General features: G+C 34.8%; 2 protein-coding genes and 1 long non-coding RNA gene across 4 annotated transcripts in view; 1 reads left to right on the top strand and 2 right to left on the bottom strand.

The window, feature by feature from the left end:
• Positions 1-4,768, bottom strand: part of LOC136037993 (cuticlin-4-like) — an 85,175-nt gene extending 80,407 nt beyond the window's left edge. Inside the window, exon 1 of the mRNA XM_065720897.1 lies at positions 4,638-4,768. The gene's annotated coding sequence lies outside the window, so the exon portion shown is untranslated. The remainder of the gene's footprint in view (positions 1-4,637) is intronic.
• Positions 1-24,172, bottom strand: part of LOC136037995 (UDP-N-acetylglucosamine transporter-like) — a 446,903-nt gene that overhangs the window by 205,688 nt on the left and 217,043 nt on the right. The gene's annotated exons all lie outside the window — the stretch shown is intronic.
• The window catches only part of LOC136037992 (uncharacterized), a 36,145-nt gene continuing 16,875 nt past the window's right edge, over positions 4,903-24,172 (top strand). Inside the window, exons 1-2 of the long non-coding RNA XR_010620103.1 lie at positions 4,903-4,954; positions 18,866-19,132. This is a non-coding gene — a long non-coding RNA (uncharacterized LOC136037992). The remainder of the gene's footprint in view (positions 4,955-18,865; positions 19,133-24,172) is intronic.

Here is a 24,172-nt window from a genome sequence, read left to right as displayed (position 1 = left end):
AAAACTAAAAACGAACATAAATTATTACGTATATAAGGTCGTTCGTCTCCTCCTCAATACCTCGCTCTTTACGCTAAAGTATTTTCAGTAATCTCAACTATTTATTCTACGACCTTTGTAATTCAGGGGTCTTTCTTATAGAACCGGGACAAAATTCAAGCTTTAATTTAAAGAGCGAGGTATTGACGAGGGGGCAAACCCCCTCATATACGTAAAAAACAGACGAATTTAGAAGTTCGTTACGTAAACTAATTCGCAAGTTACGTATATTTATTACTAATAAAAACCTTCTTTAAAAAATAAAAGTTCTAGTTGCCAAGTTAAGTAAATAAAAGTTTTAAGTAACCAAACCTTGGAGGGCAACTAGGCCTCTTCCCCCACCCTTTTTTTCAAAATCGTCCAATCAAAACTGTGAGACAGCCATTTAGCCAAAAAATATATGCTAATTTCATTTTAATTATTCACGTACGATGAGCCCAAAATCAAAACATAATTAATTCAAAAACGTTCAAATATTAAATAAAAACAACAAGTTTTTTTCAACTGAAAGTAAGGAGCGACATTAAAACTTAAAAAGAACAGAAATTATTCCGTATATACAAGGGTCTGTTCCCTCCTCAACGTCCCGCTCTTTACGCTAAAGTCTTTTTTATTGTTTTCAAAAGTAGAACTGCGGCAAAAAGTAAAACTTTAGCGTAAAGAGTGGGACTTTGAGGAGGGGACATCCCCTTTCATATACGGAATAATTTCTGTTCATTTTAAGTTTTAATGTCACTCCTTACTTTCAGTTGAAAAAATTGTTGTTTTTAATTTAACAATAATATAGGTCCGAAAATTTTCTTTATCAAGGAGAACTTGGCTTAAGCAAAGCATATAAGAAAAGGTAAGAAAAAATCGAAAAATTGTATACAGAAATTTGTATACAAAACAAAAGGAAAATAAAATATAAAGGTCATACAGAAAAATGAAACACACTTGGTTATGTCAAATATACTAATGCATTTAAAAGAATAATTACTGGAAGTTTTAGGAATATTTAATTTATTTTAATCTTATGATGAAAAGAGAAAACGGAAAATGGCCATCCTGCCTATAGAAGATTTGAAGAGGTTTACCAAACTTTTATCTGTGGTAATTTCTGTTCGTTTTGAATTTGAATTGACTGCCTATTTTAACTTTTGTTCTTTTTGGATGATACTTATTCATTCATAGCAATTTCTGTTCGTTGTAAGCTCGAGTTAACTATTTATCTTAATCTATGTTTGTTTTAGGTTTAATTGTACATTTATTGTAAATTGTGTTGCTGTTTTTTTAAGTCTAATAGTATACAAATTCTTGAAAAAAAATTTTTCTTTGAAGGATAGTTTTATTCAAAACATCAATTTTATTTAATTTGAAAAAAATAGAGAAAATAATGAGTTTCAAATAAAAAGTGATAAGTATTAATGACGAAACTAGCCCATTTAAGCGACGTAGGAATAATTGGTGTGCGGCAGTAGAAAAGAATTGTAAGCTACAAAGACTGTACTTATGTAGGGAGCTATGGTGGTGAGAAAAAGGGGGGAATAGTTCGCTGAGAATCTGGCTAAAATTATATTTGTGGAGTAGGTTATTTTCAATAGCATAAAGTTACCCTATATATCTCAGTTCTTATGTTTTGAATTTCCACTTATTCCTGGATTCCCTGTTGATACAACGGAGCACCGTGGGGTGATTTTAAATAAATGGAATTCCGACCCAATTAGCAGAGATTAAAGACAAAAATCGTATCCGGTTGGATAGTGTAGCCTATTGAACCTCTAATCCAGAACCATATTAGGTTACCATAAACCATAAACCAAAGGCCGTTGAATTCTTGGTGCATAAATACATAGGATTAAACCTAATAGATTTGGGTCAAATATACGGTTCATGATGCAGACTACGTTTTAGCAGACTTATAACTAAAGGAAGCAATGGATCAACCATAATTGGTATACAATCTTTTCCAGGAATGACTATGTTAATGATCGCTTTAACAGATTTGATTCGGATTTTAAAAAGTCAACTTCAGTTATTCGTTGAACACAAGGCATTTTCGTGAATACCCTAGAACCCTTGATTAGTTTTCTACAAAGTAGATATATGGTCCCCCACCGAAACCCACACAGAATAAAAAAAAAACATTTGGTCCCATTTGTAGCTGAGTTTCTTAATAATTGACAAACTTAAGCCGTACATTTGGCCCAAATCTGTTAGATTTAATTCTATTAAGTAATTCAATGACCCCATGAATTAAAGATTCAACACACTAGCCAACTGACTACGATTTCTGTCTCTAATCTCAGCTAATTGGGTCAGAACTTCATAATTATTTGATATTCCCCCTTTTTTCTTTGTTTTATCAATGAGGTATCATGGAATAAATAGAAATTCAAAATAGAAGGAGATAAGTTTTGATCAAGTGGAAAATCAAGAAGTAGATCATGGTCAGGGTCGTATCCAGGATTTTTTTTTTTTTTCGAGGGGTGTTTTACAAATGGATTTTTTCTGAGGGGGATAAAAAAACCTTATAAAATGTATCAAAAATTCGTTTATATTCATTTTTGTTACGTTTTTACGAGTCAGAAAAATATATAAAAGTTTTCAATGAAATTTGCAATTGCGCTAAAAGTGGAATTTTATTCACCTTGAGATTTCTAGCGTCAGCCCTGGGTAAGGAGGTGGAAGCAGATAGTTCAAAAGACCTTCCATGGTAAACGGTAATAAGCAGTTTTGAATGACATGAGATGTACGTCACCCATCCTGGAAAGCAGAATATCTTTCTAGGAATATTTCTATCCAACAATAATGAAAACAGCTCAATTTGAAATAAATCCCTATGCAAAGTTATCTTTGCTAATGGGGTAAAAAAAAATGTTGCAATATGTTCATGCTCACTGATGTACAAAGCTATTTTACTAAATTGACCAGAAAATCATATCAAAATGCGCCACAATTGATCGATTAGGTATTGAATGTATAAGCATAAGTAGATTATAGTTTAATTATGTTGTTTTAAACGTTTTATTCTCCTAAATCCCTATTTAAGGAAATATTATTATAAATCTTAAATCTGATTTCAATCAATCTCCTAAATTCTGGTAAAGATAAGACTCCCATTCCTCGCCAAAGAGGTGTCTATCAAATACTACGCCACTGTGGCAAATTTTATGTGGGGAGAACCCGCCAAAATTTCGAGAAACGCCTACAACAACATAAAGATGATATCACCAAAGCTCTCAATTCTAATATTACTTCTGTTTCTTTTGATTCTGCTTTAAGCAGCCACAGAATACTTTTTAAAGAATCCGCCATTATTAGCAATGATCTAGACATAAAGCAAGTAGTTCGAGAAGCAATTGAAATCAGACTTAAGATTAATAATAATGTTTTCTTAAATAGGGATTTAGGAGAATATTCCCTGAATGCTCTATACACAGATTTAATTAAAAATGACCTTACTAAATATTATAAAAAACCAATAGATATTAACACAGAACCTGTCACAAATACACCTATAAGATCAGCAGTGAAAAAAGCTAGGCTGGCATTAAAAGCGTGTTTTTAAATCATTTTCTTTCATTTCAATGAATTACCTCGTTTCATAACAATTTATTTATCAGTCCTGGTTGAACTTCGCTGAGGTAAGGATGCTAGGACTGTTTTGAAAAACTGTTCATTTTAGTTTTATTGGTTTTATCCTCTTGTAAGTTGTTTTTTCTTATTTGTATTGCTGAGGACGGCCCTTAGACATAGGGCCGAAATATTCATTCTAATTTCTTTCCCACTGTCTTAAAAAATTCCCTACTGTTCTTCTTGTTTTTGGTGTTTGGAACTTTAGATCTGTTTATGCAAATTTTATTTACCTAACCCAACAACTTTTTGAATTAACAAATAACCCTCTTCCCTACTTTTACTCAGATTATTTAAGAGTAACTTATCCTTATACCTTATGATTTTCTAAATAAAATAAATGGTAAGTATCTTTATTTTCGCTCCAAAGATCCCCTCAACTCAAAGATCAAAAATTTGTACAGTACATCCCGTATTTCCAGAAAATTTCCAAGTTCTTACCATTTCCTAAGTTTTAACCTCCCCTCGGAGCAAAATTCTGTATAAATGCATAATATTCTATAAACACATAACAATGAATTAATAAAAACGCCTAAATTTTTAATACTTTTGGACAGGATATTTAACGCGTCGACATTTAAAATACCCTATTTTTTTGTAATTGACTTTCTAAGGTGTTTCGATTTTATACGACCGTTAAGTCCCTAAAAAGAGATCACTGCAATCCCACAAATACCAACAGCGCAATCCCAAAAATACAAACAAAAAATTATATCTAAAATTAATAAAATGGTGTATCCATGAACAGGCACGTGTACTAGGGGACCGTTTAGGCCCCGAAGACCCTTTTCAAAGGAACTATGCCTGTTGCATCAGAAGAATCTTACCCATGGCCGTATTCAGGGGAAGGGTTTGAACCCTCCCTTTTCCCGAGATATTTGTCTGACTCAAATAAACTTAATAAAAATGGATAAAAACACATTTTGATCTGTTTTTGCCCGCCCTCCCCCCGAAAAAAATTCTGTATACGACACGGTTCTTACCTCTCCTTGTCAATCAAATTAGGTTCCGGTCATTCTAATACTAAGAAATGTATCCTAATATAATCAGTGAAGCAACTTCCAAACGAAACTGCTTGAAAAAAACAACAATTACACCTATGCTCCTACCTGGCGAATTTAGTCGTTGATTGGCGGGTTTTAATCAGCTGTGCGGATGCTGATACTGTCCTGTGGGTATAGTTAGAGAAAAAAGAAAAACTTTAAAGATGGCTCTTTACCTATTAAACAGGTGTATTCCAGGTCGTAGGGATCGCCTTTAACATATTTGTGCTATTTTTCTAAAATCGTACACATAAAAGGTAACACTTTTAAAGCACTTTTCCATACTTTTTTAAATCAGAAACATACATACAATTTTAGCTGCATAATTATAGGATCCTAATGGGTATTTCCATCTGTATCAAGACTTAATAATTCAACAATAATTTAGAGAAGGGTACTAAATATAAATAATAGCCATTTAAAGGCTGATTCATAGAACATTGATAAATTGAACAATTATCTGAAAATTTTGAAATGCAGCTTTACAGAAAGCATAATACCAATAAAATAATCAAGTTTTAGCTTTGAAGAAATCATGCATCACTAGTGCTACTACTCCCCTTAGTACAACCAATTCTAGCACAACCAGTCCCACGACATATGTGTCTAATATAACAGTTTATGTCAACTTTACGTCCAACTCAGCTGGTACCAAAAAGACTACTTCTTCCACCAAGATTGTTTCTGCCCAATGACAAGTTTTCTTTTGACGGATATTCTTACCACAATTGCTTTGACTTTGACTATTCCTAGCACGACTTCTGCTGCATTTTGATTTCACAGTCGCTTGACCAACGAAGTTTTACTTTATAAGCCAAGTTAAGAGTGGGGAGGGGTGGTCAGACAGGTGTGGCGTCCCAAGTGCCCAACTTTGAGCCCTTCGATTATACCCATAGAAATTTCTAGCAGAACTTGATTTTCAACAGGGTGATCTAGGTGATGTGAACTGAGTTTGTAATTTGATGTTCCAAAACCAGACTCAGACTTATAGCCACCAGGCTCAAACATATTTAAATACCCTGTTTAGTGGAAGTCACCTTTCATGAAATAAAGGTTTAATCATTTTATTTCACACCTTTTGTGAATTAAACAACAAATTTGTGATTTTTTTTTTTTTTTTTTTGGTATGTTGACTTCTATATTTATCCTCAGATTTGTCGTTTACAATCTCATAAGCCATTAGATACCAATTTTGCTGGACGTCAAGTATCATCTGTAAACTATGTACCCCCTGTCTGCTGATTTAGAAAATTCACGCTGCAACCCTGCCAATTGCGCTGACAGCTGCTAAGAGTACTTCCAAACAATTCGCTCCCTGCTGAAAATTTACCCCATAACATTCTTTCCATATGTAAAATTGTGCATCCAAAGCCAAATAAAAATTGTCCAAAAGAACCAAATAAAAAGAATTCTGTATATGAATTCAGGGAAATCCCTCTCTAATGAAAGTTTTCCCCGTAAGAATCCCTCCTCCCCCGTAAAAATGTATGCATGTTTGTTTCCTAACGTATGTTCCCCAATAACAAATACCATATATGAACAATGGAGAAAATCCAAAACTTACAGTCCTTTACCTAGGGAATATGTGTGTGTGTGGGGGGGTCACGTCATCCGAAGAGGCACATTTATCGGACCTGACCTTTCAATTATGCTAAACCAGATGACTATTCTCAAACTTTCCATCGGATATCTTTAGGGGAAAAGGGGGCGTGGGAAGGGGGCTAGTTGCCTTCCAGTTTGTTTGGTCATTTAAAAGAACCCTAAAACTTTCAATTTTGTTTGAATTGGCCCTTTCCAGATCTTTTAGGATTCTTGGTTCGATACAACTATCCCTGAAAAAAATCCGTGATCTTTTTTGGTTAAAAAAAATCCAAATATTTGTAGATGAGAGCAATAAATATCCACAGAAGGGCTCTCTGATCGATTTTTAGTTAGGGAGGGGGGAACAAATTCCTTAAAGGATGATTTTCATGACAACAAATCCTAAACTTCATTGTGCCTACAAATAGATACAAAATTAGTTCTAAGGAAGGCATGGTCACACATAAAGGGGAGCCGGGGGCACCCCCCTGACTTAATGACGCTGTCTTATATTTATATTATTTGTTTTGAGATTTCTATTATACAGCATTAGAAGTGCCGATTAGACAGGCAAGCCCCACTAAAATTCAGCTTATGAATGTATTGGGTAGAAATTGATATTTAATCCCTCCTGATTTTCAGGAATATTTCTGGTCTACGCCGTTATTATGAAAGTAGAGTAACATTAAACCCCAAAACGAGCAGAATTTATTCCGTATGTGGGGGGAGGAGCTACCCTCTCCTCACCCCAAAACTCCCCCTCTTGGTCCATTGTTACAGAGACTTAGATTGCTCATTAGATCAGAATTGAGAGTCCTACTCCTTTTTTTTTTAACTAAACAATTGGAATGATTGGAGACCAGCCCGCCCCAACACTAGAACCTTTTTAGATTTCTGGTCCTTTTGTTACCCCTTAGGACGTCTGACCGACATATTGAGGTACCTATTTTGTACTTTCTCTATGGCTACTCAATTTTGCGTACGGTGGAATTGTCCATGGGTGAATTGTCCGGGGGGTATTTTCTGACACAGAAATTTCCGCAGGAATGGGGTGAATTTCTGGAACGGCAACCAACCCTCTGCTCTGGCCTGGGTATAAAAGGTTGATGATGTTCCGTTATGGTCAAAAGGTTTGGAGTCTCCGCTCTGTCATAAGCTCCTTCCTCCGTCTCTGTCCGCGAAAGGAAAATTCTAATTACATGGCTAAAAAGCGGTGTCAGGGCGGACCTTTCAGGAGTTTGCCTAGCCAAAACTCTGACTACAAACAGCGCTTCAGGACGACGTTGAGGAGTGACAACCCTCGTAGAAACCATAGCCAAATTTGCACAGGATTCCGATTAATGGATGATTTTTCTGAGTTTGGTTGGTTTTGGTGTGCTCGTTTGGACTGAAAAACATCTTTCTAGCTAAGTTATCTATAATGGGTTACCTTCCCATAGTAGCATAAAATTTGTAGGCATGAATATATGATGAATAAGAGATAATAGGCTTGAGGTTTCTTATGCAAGGTTTCACCTCTTCGGGTAGAAGAGCATTACCAAGTGCGAAAAACCATGTTTTGACCAAGATGGGCCCAGGATTGCACAAAGCCTCCATTTATACTGAAGGTGCAACCGTCTTCCTTCTGCCAGGTTCTAAGCCGGCATAAGCACTTCGTGTAGACTTGAGAAAAGGGGATAGTCCACATCCTGGACTCTTTCCGGGAGCATTGCTTTTCCTGAGGCAATAATGATTTCAATGAATTAAAGAATACAAAGTTGTAACTTGAAATGATATGACTTTAAAAAACAACTATCGTGTTGACATTATGACTGACGAATTCAAACACTTTGAACTGGACTTGTTACATGTTTCAGAAAGCATTATCCCACGGGTAGGAAACATGAAATTGAGTGATACCGAATTTATTTATTCAGGCAGGGAGGATGGGTTGCACAGGAGGATGATGAATAAGGAAGCTGCCTAGTTTTGTTTAAGTCGTGAATAAATAAATAAATGAATGCTACTTGTTAATTTTATGGCCAAAAAGTGCAGGGTATCAGACATTGCAGTATATGCCATCGTAAACCGACTGAAAGAAATAGTAGGGACTTAGATGAATTTTACTGACAGCTTCAGGAACAAATAGACAGGATTCCAGGTAGAAATATGATAGTTCTATTAGAGGATTATAATGCTCATGTCGGTAAAAATAGGAATAGATGGTAGAAGGCCCTATAAAGGTATGATAGAAAGTCTTTCCTTTGGTATGGTATACAAGATAAACACATAAAAGTGATAAGTGCAATATACGAGAACAACATTGCTGCCGTTAAGGGAATGAGGTAGTAGCTGGTTTCATCTATCCCCAACAATATGAATCATTCTGATTGACTTTGTCCTATGGAACAAAGTAAAGGCTACATAAGAGCATTTAACCAAAGGGAGAAGTAAAACTCTCCTAGACTTACATGGTTTTTAGAGGTTTTGAAAGTTCAGGGGAGAAGAAAAAGTTTGAAAGTCAATGTTGAGAAGACTTGGTCAGTAAGACTGGGAATAAGTAAGGAAGAAGAGGTGATATTGGTTAAAAAGAAGGTCAATCAAGTGGACAGCTGAACTTATCTAGTTATTACACAAAAAAAACTAGTTTTTTTAACTGAAAGTAAGGAGCGACATTAAAACTTAAAACGAACAGAAATTACTCCGTATATGAAATGGATTGTCCCCTCCGCAATCCCTCGCTCTTTACGCTAAAGCTTTTAATTGTTGTAAAAAGCAGAATTGTGGCAAAGAGTCAAACTTTAGCGTAAAGAGCGAGGGATTGCGAGGGGACAATCCATTTCATATACGGAGTAATTTCTGTTCGTTTTAAGTTTTAATGTCGCTCCTTACTTTCAGTTAAAAAAACTAGTTTTTCTTATGTAATTTCTGAACGTTTTTGAATTAATGCATGTTTGATTTTGACTCTCCACGCGTAAACTATTCAAATGAAATTTGCATATTAATTCCTTTTTTGGCTAAATGGCTTTCTCTTAGTTTTGATCATACGATTTTGAGAAATATGGGATGGGGAAGGAGGCCTAGTTGCCATGCAATTTTTCGGTTACATAAAAAGGCAACTATTAATTTTAATTTTAACGAATTTTTTTATTAGCAAAAAATATACGTAACTTTAGAATTAACTTACGTAACAAACTTTTATATTCTTTAATTTTTATTATGTATATGAGGGGGTTTGTACCCTCGTTAACACCTCCTTCTTTACACTAAATCGTAAGTTTTGTCCCAATTCTTTAAGAATGACCCCTGAATCAGAAAGGCCGTAGAAAAAATAGTTGAAATTACTAAAAATACTTTAGCATAAAGAGCAAGGTATTTATCTCCTCCTAAATACCTCGCTCTTTATGCTAAATTAGCTTTAGAATCCCTCATATGCTTAATAATCTCTGTTCGTTTTAAGTTTCAATGCTACTTCTTCCTTTCATTTGAAAAAAACGTTTTCATGTTTATTTTTCATTGTTTTCTTATAGTAATGCTAGAGAATCCTGCACCCTTTTTATTGAATTTTTCTTCCCCCATGACAGACTCCTCCAAGGAAAGATCCTCCAACATAGCCCCCTCTCCTCAGCCCCACCCCCAAACAAAATAAAATCCCCCTGAAAACGTCTGTACACTTCCCAATAACCATTACTATATGTAAACACTGGTCAAAGTTTGTAACTTGCAGCCCCTCCCCCAGGGATTGTTGGGGAGTAAGTCATCCCCAAAGACATAGTCATTATGGTTTTCGACTATGTTGAACAAAATGGCTATCTCAAAACTTTGATCCGTTGACTTTGGGAAAAAATGAGCGTGGGAGGGGGCCTAGATGCCCTCCAATTTTTTTGGTCACTTAAAAAGGGCACTAGAACTTTTCATTTCCGTTAGAATGAGCCCTCTTGCGACATTCTAGGACCACTTGGTCGATACGATGACCCCTGGGAAAAAAAACAACAAAACAAACAAATAAACACGCACCCGTGATTTGTCTTCTGGCAAAAAATACAAAATTCCACATTTTTGTAGATAGGAGCTTGAAACTTCTACAGTAAGGTTTTCTGATACGCTGAATCTGATGGTGTCATTTTCGCTAAGATCCTACGACTTTTACGGGGTGTTTTCCCCTATTTTCCTAAATGAGGCAAATTTTCTCAGGCTCGTAACTTTTTATGGGTAAGACTAAACTTGATGAAACTTATATATTTAAAATCAGCATTAAAATGCGATTCTTTTGATGTAGCTATTGATATCAAAGTTCAATTTCTTAGAGTTTTGGTTACTATTGAACCGGGTCGCTCCTTACTACAGTTCGTTACCACGAACTGTTTGACTATCAAACAGTTCGTGGTAACGAACTGTAGTAAGGAGCGACCCGGCTCAATAGTAACCAAAACTCTAAAAAAATGAATTTTATATCAATAGCTACAACAAAAGAATTGCATTTTAATGCTGATTTTAAATATATAAGTTTCATCAAGTTTAGTCTTACCCATCAAAAGTTACGAGCCTGAGAAAATTTGCCTTATTTAGGAAAATAGGGGGAAACACCCCCTAAAAGTCGTAGGATCTTAACGAAAATGACACCATCAGATTCAGCGTATCAGAGAACCCTACTGTAGAAGTTTCAAGCTCCTATCTACAAAAATGTGGAATTTTGTATTTTTTGCCAGAAGACAAATCACGGGTGCGTGTTTATTTGTTTTTTGTTTTTTTTTTCCAGGGGTCATCGTATCGACCAAGTGGTCCTAGAATGTCGCAAGAGGGCTCATTCTAACGGAAATGAAAAGTTCTAGTGCCCTTTTTAAGTGACCAAAAAAATTGGAGGCCATCTAGGCCCCCTCCCACGCTCATTTTTTCCCCAAAGTCAACGGATCAAAATTTTGAGATAGCCATTTTGTTCAGCATAGTCGAAAACCATAATAACTATGTCTTTGGGGATGACTTACTCCCCCACAATCCCTGGGGGAGGGGCTGCAAGTTACAAACTTTGACCAGTGTTTACATATAGTAATGGTTATTGGGAAGTGTGCAGACGTTTTCGGGGGGATTTTATTTTGTTTGGTGGTGGGGCTGAGGAGAGGGGGCTATTTTGGAGGATCTTTCCTTGGAGGAATCTGTCATGGGGGAAGAAAAATTCAATAAAAAGGGTGCAGGATTCTCTAGCATTACTATAAGAAAACAATGAAAAATAAACATGAAAACGTTTTTTCAAATGAAAGGAAGAAGTAGCATTGAAACTTAAAAAGAATAGAGATTATTCCGCATATGAGGGGTTCTAAAAATACTTTATCATAAAGAGCGAGGTATTTAGGAGGAGATAAATACCTTGCTCTTTATGCTAAAGTATTTTTAGTAATTTCAACTATTTATTCTACGGCATTTCTGATTCAGGGGTCATTCTTAAAGAATTGGGACAAAACTTAGGATTTAGTGTAAAGAGCAAGGTATTAACGAGGGTACAAACCCCCTCGTATACATAATAAAAATATAAGGTTATGAAAGTTTGTTACGTAAGTTAATTCTTAAGTTACGTATATTTTTTACTAATAAAAACGTTCGTTAAAAATTAAAAGTTCTAGTTGCCTTTTTAAGTAACCGAAAAATTGGAGGGCAACTAGGCCTCCTTCTCCACCCCTTATTTCTCAAAATCGTCTGATCAAAAATAAGAGAAAGCCATTTAGCCAAAAAAAAATTAATATACAAATTTCATTTTAATAATTTATGTGCGGAGGGCCAAAACCAAACATGCATTAATTCAAAAAGGTTCAGAAATTAAATTAAAAAAAATAATTTTTTTAGCTGAAAGTAAGGAGCGACATTAAAACTTAAAACGAACAGAAATTAATCCGTATATAAAATGAGTTGTCCCCCCCGCAATCCCTCGCTCTTTACGCTGAAGTTTGACTCTTTGCCACAATTCTACTTTTTAAAACAATTAAAAGCTTTAGCGGAAAGTGCGAGGGATTGCGGGGGGGGGGACAACTCATTATATATACGGATTAATTTCTGTTCATTTTAAGTTTTAATGTCGCTCCTTACTTTCAGCTAAAAAAATTATTTTTTTTAAATTTAATCATTAGTAAAGACGGTGGGTGAAGTGAAAATGTTAAAAATAGTTTAGCCAAAGCCCAGGGTGTTTTTTCAAAGTTGAAAAAAGTTTGTAAGAATAGGAAGATAAGTCTGCGAACCAGGATTATAATATTAGAAGCTACAGTCATGAGTCAATGGTCATATCAGAAGCTACAGTCAATGGTCAAATATGTTTGACAAAAACGGAAGAGGACTTGCTAGATGTTGCCTACGGATTGTTTTGGGTACTCGTCTAACTGAGCGCATTTCAATCAGCAAGCTCTGCGAAAAACGCTGTGCAATCCCGCTCCACTGGGTTATAAAAGAGAAAGGTTGAGATGGCTAAGACAGGTTCTGAGGACGAAGGATGACAGATTACAAAAGATTTTCCTTGTCAACCAACTATCAAGGGCAAAATGAAAAGCAGGTCATCCCCGATTTGGGTGGGAGGATGTAAGGAAATATTTAAGGGTTATTGCAAATTCTTGGGAAGTTCTAAAGAAGTAGGCTTTGTAAAGAGAATACATTGGGACGGAGGAGGAGCGTGCGTAGGCTTGTTAGGCTTAGGTGGCTTGGTGCGGCAGTGAGCTGTTAGTACTATGTTTAACGATTAACATTTAAGCATTAAAGACCATTCCCTTAATTGTCCCTGCTTCATCGTGAGTCAAAGATGGTATAACCTACTTATACGTGCAAAGTCAGGGTAGGCTATTGAAAGAGGAAAGGGTCAAAGGGTCTAAGTCCTCCAATCGTGCATACTATAAAGTTCTTCATGAATGAGATGTAAAAAAGACGCTAGATGATTACCACTTATGAAGTGTGTACTTAGCATGTCACATATTCTGACTTGGAACATTTATATTTTATTTCTAGCCCCAAAATTATACATAACAAGCTCGGAAATCATGAAACATCACCTTTGGTGGAGAACGACTCCTGAAACAAAACTGTCGTTTAATAGAAAGAAGAAGCTTTTTTAAAAGAAATACCGTGAAGAGTGAGGGATTAAGGAGGGGCAATCCTTACTTACTTGCACTTGTTGTACATTTGAGCCACATACAGGCTTATCTTGGTGCCCAGCAGACGACGACATGTCTCCTTCTAGAGGTTTCACTGAAGGGTGGTAGACTCACCGATATCCAACCACTGACGATCCCAATGAAGGATGTATTTTCTGAACCCTCCGATTGGCTGCGGATCGAACTTCGCAGTCACAAGCCACGTCTTCTTTTGACCTCCTATTCTCTTTTCCCATGCCAGTAGTGGTAGACTTTTGAGGTATCTTTTGCTTATATGGTCAACTGGTCTCCGCATTGCGTGGCCAAAGCATCTCAGTCTTTTCTGCTTGACAATATCGGAAACAAGTGGGTGATCCCCACATCTTCTCCCTACTTCGTCGTTTGAGATTCTATATGAGAGGGGGAAGCCCAGGATATAACGCAGGTTTGTGTAGTTGAAAATACTCAAGATCAGCGCTTCGGCTCCCTTCAGCGACCACGTTTCACATCCATAAAGGAGAACAGAAAGAACCATACCATCATACATTTGGAGCTTCGTCCAAGTCTGATTTTCGCTCCGTTCCAGAGAGCTCCTGTAGTTGAAGAAAGACGTTCCAGGCTGACGATATGTCGCTTTGAATCTCTTCTGAAGATTCGCCAGTAGGGTTTACTTTTGAGCCATGAACGACTGGATGTCTTCGATTTGACTACTGTTTAAGATTACAGAGGTTTCATCCATCCCAGTCGTTCGCAAGGTTTTTGCATTTATCTATGGCTGCAAAACCTTCTAGCACCTTCAGAATCCAATCAATGATGAAGTTGAGTAAATTTGGTGAAAGGACACAGCCTTGACGTAGACCCTCCTTAATCAGACCAGATATAAAAGCTCACCATCTACTCCGACTCAAACCTTTCTTCCAGCATAGTTTGCCCTGGTCAAATGAATAGTCTTCTCAAGTACACGATCCTCTTTCATTGCTTCCCATATTGCATCACAATGGATCGAATCAAAGTCAGTGATGAAGTCTATTAAGATTTGGATTGTTGCCCGCTGCTGTTTACAGCGGTGTTCAAGGATCTGCCGCAGGCTAAAGATCTGGTTACAGAAACCCATGCATGGTCTGAATCTTGCTTCGTTGTGTTGTGTTTGTCTGTTTCTGGTGTCTCTAAATATGTTTAAAATTATGATTGCAAACAGTATGGCAGCTAAAGGGATAAGGGATATCCCTCGGTCGTTTTTACAATCCTTTCGGTCTGCTTTCTTGAAGATAGGAGCAATTATCGAGGTTTTCCTCTCATCGGGGGTGCAATCATTGTCCCAAATTTCGGTGATCAGACTATGAAGCTCATCCGCCACCAGATCAGGGAGAGCTTTCAGTAACTCGACAGAAATTTCATCTATTCCTGGACTTTTATTGTTTTTCAGTGTTTTGATCACCTTGGCTACTTCATCCTTGGGGGGGGGGCGGGTTCTGTGCATATATATCCATATACTTGTTGGTCTGGTGGGGTCTGAAGAGGTAAAGGTGGTTAATTTTGGTTTTTAGTACTTTCTGGTCTAAGCAGCTCTAGAAAATGTACTCGCCATCTTTCGGTATAGTATTAAACTATGTGGGCTTTCTTGCAAGGTGTCTCTCTAATTTTGCCTTCCTGTGATGCAAGAATTTCTCCTTACAAATAAGATATGTGGGAGGTCCATTCAAGTTTGGAATAAACACAAAATTCTAAGTCAACTCAACTTTAAGTTCGCAGCTTTCATCTTCGGTTCTCCTTTGTTTTTTCGGTAGCCATGTTAATTGGGGTATATATAAAAATGTTTCAATTTTTTCAAAAAACACCAGAAATAAATTATTACCCTTATCAAATTGATGAAAATTAAAAATTTAAGAAAATCTTCGTAAAAATACAACTTTATTAATATGTGTGCAATGAACGTTCATATTCTTAATCAGTGTGTTCACCGAACGGCTCATTTATAACTGAACTAAAAAGACAAGAAAAATGGTTTTTCTCTCACAATAACAACATTACTTCAGAAAAAGCATGCATTCACATGCTTGCACTAGTATTGGATGATGCTTTGATTAATCGAGATGTCAACATTTTTGCTTACGATATTCGATATATTGATATCGACATTTTTGATCAGTTTTGTTAATTCTTGGATTTGTTGAAGCTCAATAGCCAAATTGTAAATAAAGGGTAGCATGTGTAACTTTTGTCAAACTCCAGATAACATATAAAATGAATCAAACATAAAATGAATTTTAATTGCATAAGCGAATATAATAAAAACCCAGGTTCGGTATTGCTCTGACTCTCCAAAAAAAACATAAACCACTTGCTATACACTCTTTTCATATGAAAACAGTGCTCAAAATTAGATGTTGAGAAGATTAAATAAAATCCTTCACATTTCCATGTGTAAAATATGGTCGCTAAGGATACAGCAATATAAGTAAGAGAATTTCTTATAGGAATTCTGGCAAATATGGCAAGGTAAAAATTACCCTGGAAGTACACTTCTGGAAACTTCCCTCCCCACAGAAAATCTTTCCTGTAGAAATCCCCTACCCCTGATAAATATTTGTATGCCATGTTTTCTTATTAGCCAAGCGATTGCTAAAAGAGGGAAGCCCTATACAGATGGCGAATCAATAAACAAATGTTTTATAAATACGTCCAAAGAGCTATTTTGGGATTTTAAAAGCAAAGCTTATATTCTGAAAAGAATTGAAGAGTTATTATTGTCAGCTAAAATCATTAAACATAGAACAAATAAAATGTGTTTGAGTACAACCACCCAGCATATCAAACATCTGAAATTGGAATTGGGTTTCGGGTTTCGGCAATATTAATATGGTGAGTTTTCTTATTAGCCTAGCGATGGCTAAGAGAGGGAAACTGTATACAGATGGCGAATACATAAAAAAATATTTTATAAACACATCCAAAGAGCTGTTTCGGAATTTTAAAAGCAAAACTTCTAGTCTTACAAGAATTAAAGAGTTATTATTGTCTGCAAAAACCATTAAAGATAGATAAAAAAAAATTGTTTGAATACATCCACCCAGCATATCGAAGATCTCAAATTGGTGTTGGTTTTGGTTTTGGTTTAAAATTGGTTTGGTTTAATAATAAATTTTAATTTTTCTAATGGAAGTAAAGCTCACAGTTGAACCATAAAACGAGCAAAGATTATTGGCCCACAGTTTGTACAACATATATGCAAAATAACTCAAATAACTGGCCTTGTCATGAATTTTAAACCTAGTTTTTGACTGAAAACACAAAACCGGCGTAAAAAAACAGGATGTTTTCATAGAAGCAGGAAAGTCCTTAACTGGCCTGGAGGAAATAAAAAAGTCTTTTACTGCCATAAGATCGATAATTTTTAATCTGCAATTTAAGTTAAATTTATATTGTGTTAACCTAAAGTATTTACGACATTAATATAAAACTAATTTGGCTCCAAGTAACTATAAGATTATTAATTTATAATTAATTTAACTTAAATTATTTTAAGCTCTGGAGTTTGATTTCTCTAAAAAACACAAATAAACTCGTTTTTAACGCTAGTTTTTCACAATTATGGAAATATAGGAGAAAATCACGAGTCGGTTTATTTATGCGTCTGTTTCTTAAAAACTGACAACCAGTGGATCCAAAACGTTTATTTCATAGTAAACGTTACGTCTTATCTAAATCACCTTAACCATTAACTATAAGGGAAAGGACACTTAATTTGTCGATGTTAGAAGAAGTACTAACATTTGAAAACAAATTGTCCATTTTTAATCAGGGCTTTGAAAGGGAAACATTGTTTCACTTTCCGAGCTTTCTGAAGGATTGCCAAAAAAATAATTCATTGATTGATAAACAATATTTTAAAACAATAATATTAAATAGGAAGGTAGTATTTATCAGAAGGTTTCAGGAATTTAAAAACAGCACAGCAACTTGAGTATTTGTCAAAAATCCTCTTAATGCTACGATAACTGAGCTGAAATTTTCTCCTTTTGAAATTGACATTAGTAGTTCTAAAGTAGAATAGCTGGATTAAAAAAAAGTAGATTCACTCTTCTAAATTCAAACGTATTTGTGTTGAATTGGAAACATTGGAGAAGAAAAAAAGTTTTACCTTTTCAGTTCTACATATATATGCGAACAATCTTTTTCAAGCATGAATGTCATCAAAAGTAAGCTGAGAAGTCTTTTTATTGATGAGAACTTGGAATTATTCCTAAAATTAAAAACAACAACACACAAACATGACTTATTCAAAGTTTCCAGGGAGATGCAAGGGCATTGTTTGCATTAACAAATATTCATTAAGAAAGAAATTTACTTTTATTTATTTTAGTACTTATTTACGTTAATAGAATTTAGCGTAATACAATTTTACTATTAAGTAGATATGGCTCCCAAATTTCATAATTGGCTCTTTAGCTAAAAACCTCGCAGATAACTCCCTCAAATCAACCAAATCTTTCCAGCCCCCACACTTAAATAAGCAAGAAAGTCGTTCTTCCTCAATATGTTTGAACGCCATATTCAAAGATATTTTTTCCAAGATCTGTTGTACTTATTATAGTTCAATTTCATCTCTTACCTTAGCAAAGTGGTATTTTCAAAAATTTTAATTTCATAATAAATCAATTTCTACTTAATTGGTCCGGACAAAGCATTTGTGTCTTCAGATGACATTGTTCTTGCGCTTCCATCGCCTGCTGCTACTGGCGGGACAGAGTGGACAAAGCAAGGTCTCACTTTCCATTATGACCTCAGCAGCTACAACGTGAGATAACGAGGGTCCACTTGCGTACATATTATTTGATTTTAAGATTTCTGTGTATCCAAATTTTTAAGTACATTGCATTTTATTGAAAATTAAGTACTGCTAGAATCCATTCCCATACAGTCTGAACTCACCCCACATAATGGATTGACTTCGGACATTCATGAAACATGAATAATTTGAGCTTAGTGCCAAAACCCAGAATATAAAAATCTTAAAAAATTCCCAATGAAGCCTCAACACATTCTCTTCCATTTTAGCCAATTACGGAAGTAAAAAAGTGACTGAAGTAGAAGTAATAACCAACCCAAAATTTCTGTCCAAACCAACACCACCCTCCTCTACCAAGTGATTTTCTTAAGACAAGTACCTGGAATCATAAATAGGCTCCTTTTGGATTTCAACTACACTATTACATATTAAAAATATAAAAAAAGTGTTCAAACACAATTCAGTTCATAATACAGAATTTGATTAACTTTTGGAAAGTGCATATACTTGAGCTACCTGTTCTCCACAGTTTAAGGCCTGTAGACCTAATTCTGTTGTAGGTAAACAAGGACGAATTTAAATTACTGACGTATAAAAATGATTGAACATATAGGTGAACATACTGCACGATTGTTTTTTATATGCTCTCTGAATATACTAATCATTTTACTTAGAAATTCCGTTTTAATCTAACCTTACTTATTTACTTGTAGTGGGAACCAGAGAAAGAGCTATCCCGCCTGGCATCAATGGACTTTGGAATTACATCCAACAACCACTTTGAAAATAAAAAAGAGGAAAGGGAAGAAGAACCCCAAGAAGAGAAGAAAAGGGAGAAAGCAGTCCAGCCAACTGCTCAACAAGACAATCCGGGGTCTTTTTTACCACTCAAGTTGCTGGCACTCCTTGGTAATTCTTTTTTCAGGTCATTCGCTTACACCGGGCATGTAGAAATGTGCCAGGAGTCTTTTCTCTGGTAGGTAGGTTGCACTCTGGTTTTATATTGCACAGCACCTCCTTTGGGAACTGTGGGGAATCAACTCGTCCCCAAAGAAATAGTTATTACGTTTTTCGACTATGCTGAACAAAATGGCTATCTCAAAATTTATATCAGGTGACTATGGGAAAAAAACAAACGTGGTAGGCGGCCTAGCTGCCCTCTAATTTTTTTGGCCTCTTATAATGAGCACTAGAATTTTTAATTTATGTTAGAATGAGCTCTCTTAGGACGTTCTAGGACCACTGTATCGATACAATCAACCCTGAAAAAAAAAACCCAAATAAACACGCATCCGTGAGCTAAAAAATAAAAAAAACTCCACATTTTTGTAAATAGGAACTTGAAAGTTCTACATTATGGTTCTCTGATATGCTGAATCTGAAGGTGTGATTTTCGTTCAGATTTTGTGACTTTAGGGGGTGTTTCCCCCTATTTCCTAAATTAGGGCAAATTTTCTCAGGCTCGTAGCTGTTGATGGGTAAGAACTAATTTGATGAAACTTGTATGGTTAAAATCATCATAAGAATAAAATTCTTTTGAAGAAACTATTAGTATCAAAATTCCGTTGTTAAGAGTTTTGGTTACTATTGAGCTGGGTTGCTCCTTACTTACAGTTTGTTTCCACGAGATATTTGATATATGTTACTGGGAATGTCCGAAATCTGTTAAGCGTCGACATTCACCTGTGAATGTCCGAAATTCCCTTTTCTCTGCTTGGATTCAAGTAGCTTTGCGAATCTGGTTTTTTAGTCTTATGCAAGCTTTGAAAAGTTACAGTTAGGTTAGGTTGTGTTAGGTCATATTAGGTTATAAATCTTAGAAACGGGTTACAAGCTTAATTTTTGCTGAATAAACTTGGGAATATCAATAGATCCTCAAATTCAGAATATCAAATGGATCAAAAAAAAAAAAAAAAAAAAAAAAAAATCAAACGGAAACTTATATCACGAATACAATTTTAAGAGTGTCGATTGTCCAAGGCTTTCAGTGTAATTTCTGTGTTATTATTCATATTGTTTATATCATTATTTTTAATTATCTTTCGACACCCTGCATAGGAATGTAGGTTTCCCTTCTATTAATACTTCCATATCTAAAAATATTAATGTTATTTTTAATAATTATTTATTGATACTGACTAAAGGTTTGTCGTTTGGATAGTAGATGGACAAATATTCTTCTTTAATCAGTTAAGTAGAACTTCAGCTTGGAAAAAACCTACACAACTACTGAACAAGCCTGAAGGTGATAAACTCGTTACCAATATCTCAGAAGCTATGAAAGCTCTCCAGGTATCTTTTTTCAGCTAAAGTTTTTATTTCAACTAAATAGGAATTTCTATAAAAAAAAGTTACCCGAATGTATTCTTCTAAATCTGAAAAAGTAGGAATAAATCCGGCTAATCAAAAAGTGAAGAGTTGAATTTAGCTTATCAAAAAATGCTGAGCCGAATTCGGTTAACCGAAGAACGTAGAGCTTAATTCAGCTAATTAAAAATGCAATTAATTCAGCTAGTCAACAATATAAAGCTGAATTTAGCTTATCCAAAATATAAAGCTGAATTCAGCTGATTCAAAAAATATAAAGTGAGTTCAGCTGATCAAAACGTGTAGAGCTCAATTAAGATAATGGAAACATGAAGTTGAACTCAGTAATTGACAAACGTAGAGCTAAATTTAGCTAACAAAAAATTTAAACCTGAATTCAGCTAATCAAAAATATAAAATTTAATTCAGCTAGCGGAAAGATTCGGCTAATCAAAAATATGTCAAAAACATTGAATTCACCTGGTTGGAAAATTCAGCTAGTAAATAACGTTTAGCTGAATTTAGCTAGTCTGAAAATGTAAAGCTGATTTCAGCTAATACAAAATTCAAAGTTGAATTCAGGTAACAGAAAAATTCAGCTAATCAACAAACGTTGAGTTGAATCCATCTAAATGAAAATGACGATCGGAATTTAGCTAATCAAATAATATAGAGCTGAAATATTTTAGTCCCTGTCAAAGCTATAAATATTATTTTAGTCTAGAATTTTTTATCTTAAAAAACAGGATACTGTCTTGTATAAGCTAGTCCAGTGTGGGAAAAATGCTTAACTGAATTGCAAATCTTTCTAATTCTTTCAAAGCTCTTTAAATCTTTCTCAGATAAAGGTTTTAAATTGTATAAAAGTTGCACTCCTTTGAAACAGTAGGCCTCACTTGCGCTTTGTGTTTGAGTAGACTTCAAGTTAGCTTTTAAATATATAATATCCCCAATAGCAATCTGAGCATGATAATTAAAACATTAATGTTTAAATGACGCAATTAATATTTGAAAAAATTTACATCAATATTTTATTAAGTAAATTTTATGTTAATATGTTTATAGAAAAATACTGATCGTAATTCAATAATGCTTATTTTGAAATTATTCTTTTACTCAATTTGGTGAGATGTAAATTTGTCTGGATAAAAAACTTTGCAAAATATCTTCAATCGTAAAACTAAAATGAAAGTAATTTGAAATTAAATTAATTTGTAATTCAAATTAAATGAAAGTAAGACTAATTGAAAGAAAATGAAAGTAATTTAGAATTAAACTAGTTTTTAACTGAAACTAAAATTAATAATGGATAGGGTCGTAAGTAACGATGCCTCTGCCGTGCCCGCAAGGGCTACAAATATAGTGTATTTTAGCCAGGAATATGCATCTTTTCCACCTATATTAGGCATATGTCGTAAGTTATTTCTTTCGTATTTTGATCCATTCATGGTTTCATTTTTGAACTCCCTACTTTTGGAACTTGTTGCTTGCTGATTTTTGATCTTGAAATTTAATTTATCTTGATATTCTTCTTCTTGAAACTTATCGTATGTTGATTTATTCTTTTGTGAAACTTCATTTACCATGATATTTTTTTCTGCCAATTAGCATTGTTACTTTGCCACCCCACTTTTTCCATGACGGTGCTCAATACTATAGTACACGTTAATGAGCCGCTACCGACCCCACAGAAAATGGTCTAGTGGTAATTTCTAAGGATACATTTAGCAAAAGCTTCAACAAAATGCTAGAAAGCAGCTTATATTAATTGTAACTGCAAATCCCATTGTAAAGTCACTTAAAACAGCTTCAGGGACCCTTTAAAGGTGGTTACTGGTATGCTACCGTGTTTGGTGCAATAAATACATCTCACTCAAGGTCTGTTTAATTTAATTTATCTTGATATTTTTCTTCGTGAAACTTATCGTATGTTGATTTATTCTTTCGTTAAACTTCATTTACCATGATATTTTTTTCTTCGTGAAGTTTGTTGCATGTTATTTTTTCTTCATGGAACTTAATGTATCTTGATTAATGTCTTCGAGAAACTTGCTAAATTTTTATTTCTTCTTCATAGAACTAGTTGCATGAAGAAAAATTTGGTATGGAGAATTTAGTTTTGAAAATTTGTACAAATATATTTCATTCAGATTTTAAATGAGTTTTAATTTAGAACATTTTTCTTCCTTAGCCCAAACTTTTGCAAACATACATGCTTTATTCAGTGGTTCTTTTCACACTTATTGGACCCATTCAGCTTCAGTTATTTTTCAATCTTGAATACATAACAACCCTCTTTGTACACCCTGGGTAACCTTAGAGGGTTGAGGAAGATTGATCATTTGCTTTAGCTGCACAAAGATTTTTCTCTTCGTGCAGCTTGTACATTGATTTTTCTCCTCGTAAAGTCATTTTCGTTCGTGGAACTTGTTGTGTGCCAAAAATATGAATGTATTTAAAAAAGAACCTTACGAATAATATTCAAAGAAGGCAAGTTCCTCGTTTAGACCCCTGGTGCCTCGATTTGTCTCTGACCCCTTTCTTATTTTGTCTCCCATTCGCAGCCTTACCTCTACACATAAAAAAACCTTTGTCCCCTTCATTACAGAATAAATGAACAAAATGTCACGCTAGTTTATCCTATTTTTATTGAATTGTGGTGCTGCTCAGGTTTTTCATCTACTCGCTTGTTTACCCCCTTCCCTCTGTTGTTTAGTTTCCTTTTTAACTTTTAATATGGATTTTATTCTGTCTCTTCTTTTAGTTTTTGAGTTTTGGTTCAGTGAAACTTTAGTCATAGGTTGGATAATATCAGATGTTGGTTGAGATAGGCTAAGAAACTAATTTCAGTAGCAGCTTATGGCATACATTAGAGACATTTGGTTAAAATATGAATTATTTTTCTTGAGCTATAAAATATTTCAAATAAAAGCTCTGAGAAAATGTACTATTACAAATCATTTTTTTCTGTATATGAGGCAGACCACCCCTTCCTCAATCTATTACTCTTTAAACAGAAGCTAAGACCCTTTACAAACCAGTGCCCTCATCAAGCTTCCCCCTTGGCTCCTCCTAGATATGTCCATGTTGCAATGCAGAATACAATGTACATGTCACTATATTCATATTTAGAAAAAAATGTTTTATTAGAGGTAACTCAATATTTTATTAGAGGGAACTCAATATAATGTACTTTAGATTTCTTTTCTCATAACCTCTTTTATCAATTAAAAGTAAAGAGCCAGATTAGACCATAAAAAGAAGAGAAATTGTTGTGAATACGAAAGGGGCTGCCCCTTCCTCAATGCCTCTTTGGCATACTTTTAACAAAAAGGAGCAAATAATATAGGGACAGTATATACACAAATTAAAGAGAAGATCCCATGACTTCGGTCCTGAGTAGAAGGACAGGAAATAAACAAAATATATGACTAAGTGTAAAACAGGGACATGACAAAAGGGAATAAGAAGACAAACGATAAGCAAAATTACTTCCCATTACTTTTCAGAACCAAAATATTGAAACAAAGTCAGAGAGCGAAAAAGATCAAACAAAATCTAAGTTTAATGGCAATTCCCAAAAGATGTTATTAAGCACTCCTGGGTCTTATGCAATATTATAGTGTACATGTAACGGTACAGTGCACCTACGTCATACTGGAGTGTTTTCTTTTGGTTGTTACATAATATATGAATTTTGATGAGAAAATTCA

Source organism: Artemia franciscana, chromosome 17 (assembly GCF_032884065.1).
Source record: "Artemia franciscana chromosome 17, ASM3288406v1, whole genome shotgun sequence".
Lineage (NCBI taxonomy): Eukaryota > Metazoa > Arthropoda > Branchiopoda > Anostraca > Artemiidae > Artemia > Artemia franciscana.
The sequence above is the reverse complement of the archived record's forward strand: the minus strand, read 5'-3'. Positions and strand labels throughout refer to the sequence as shown.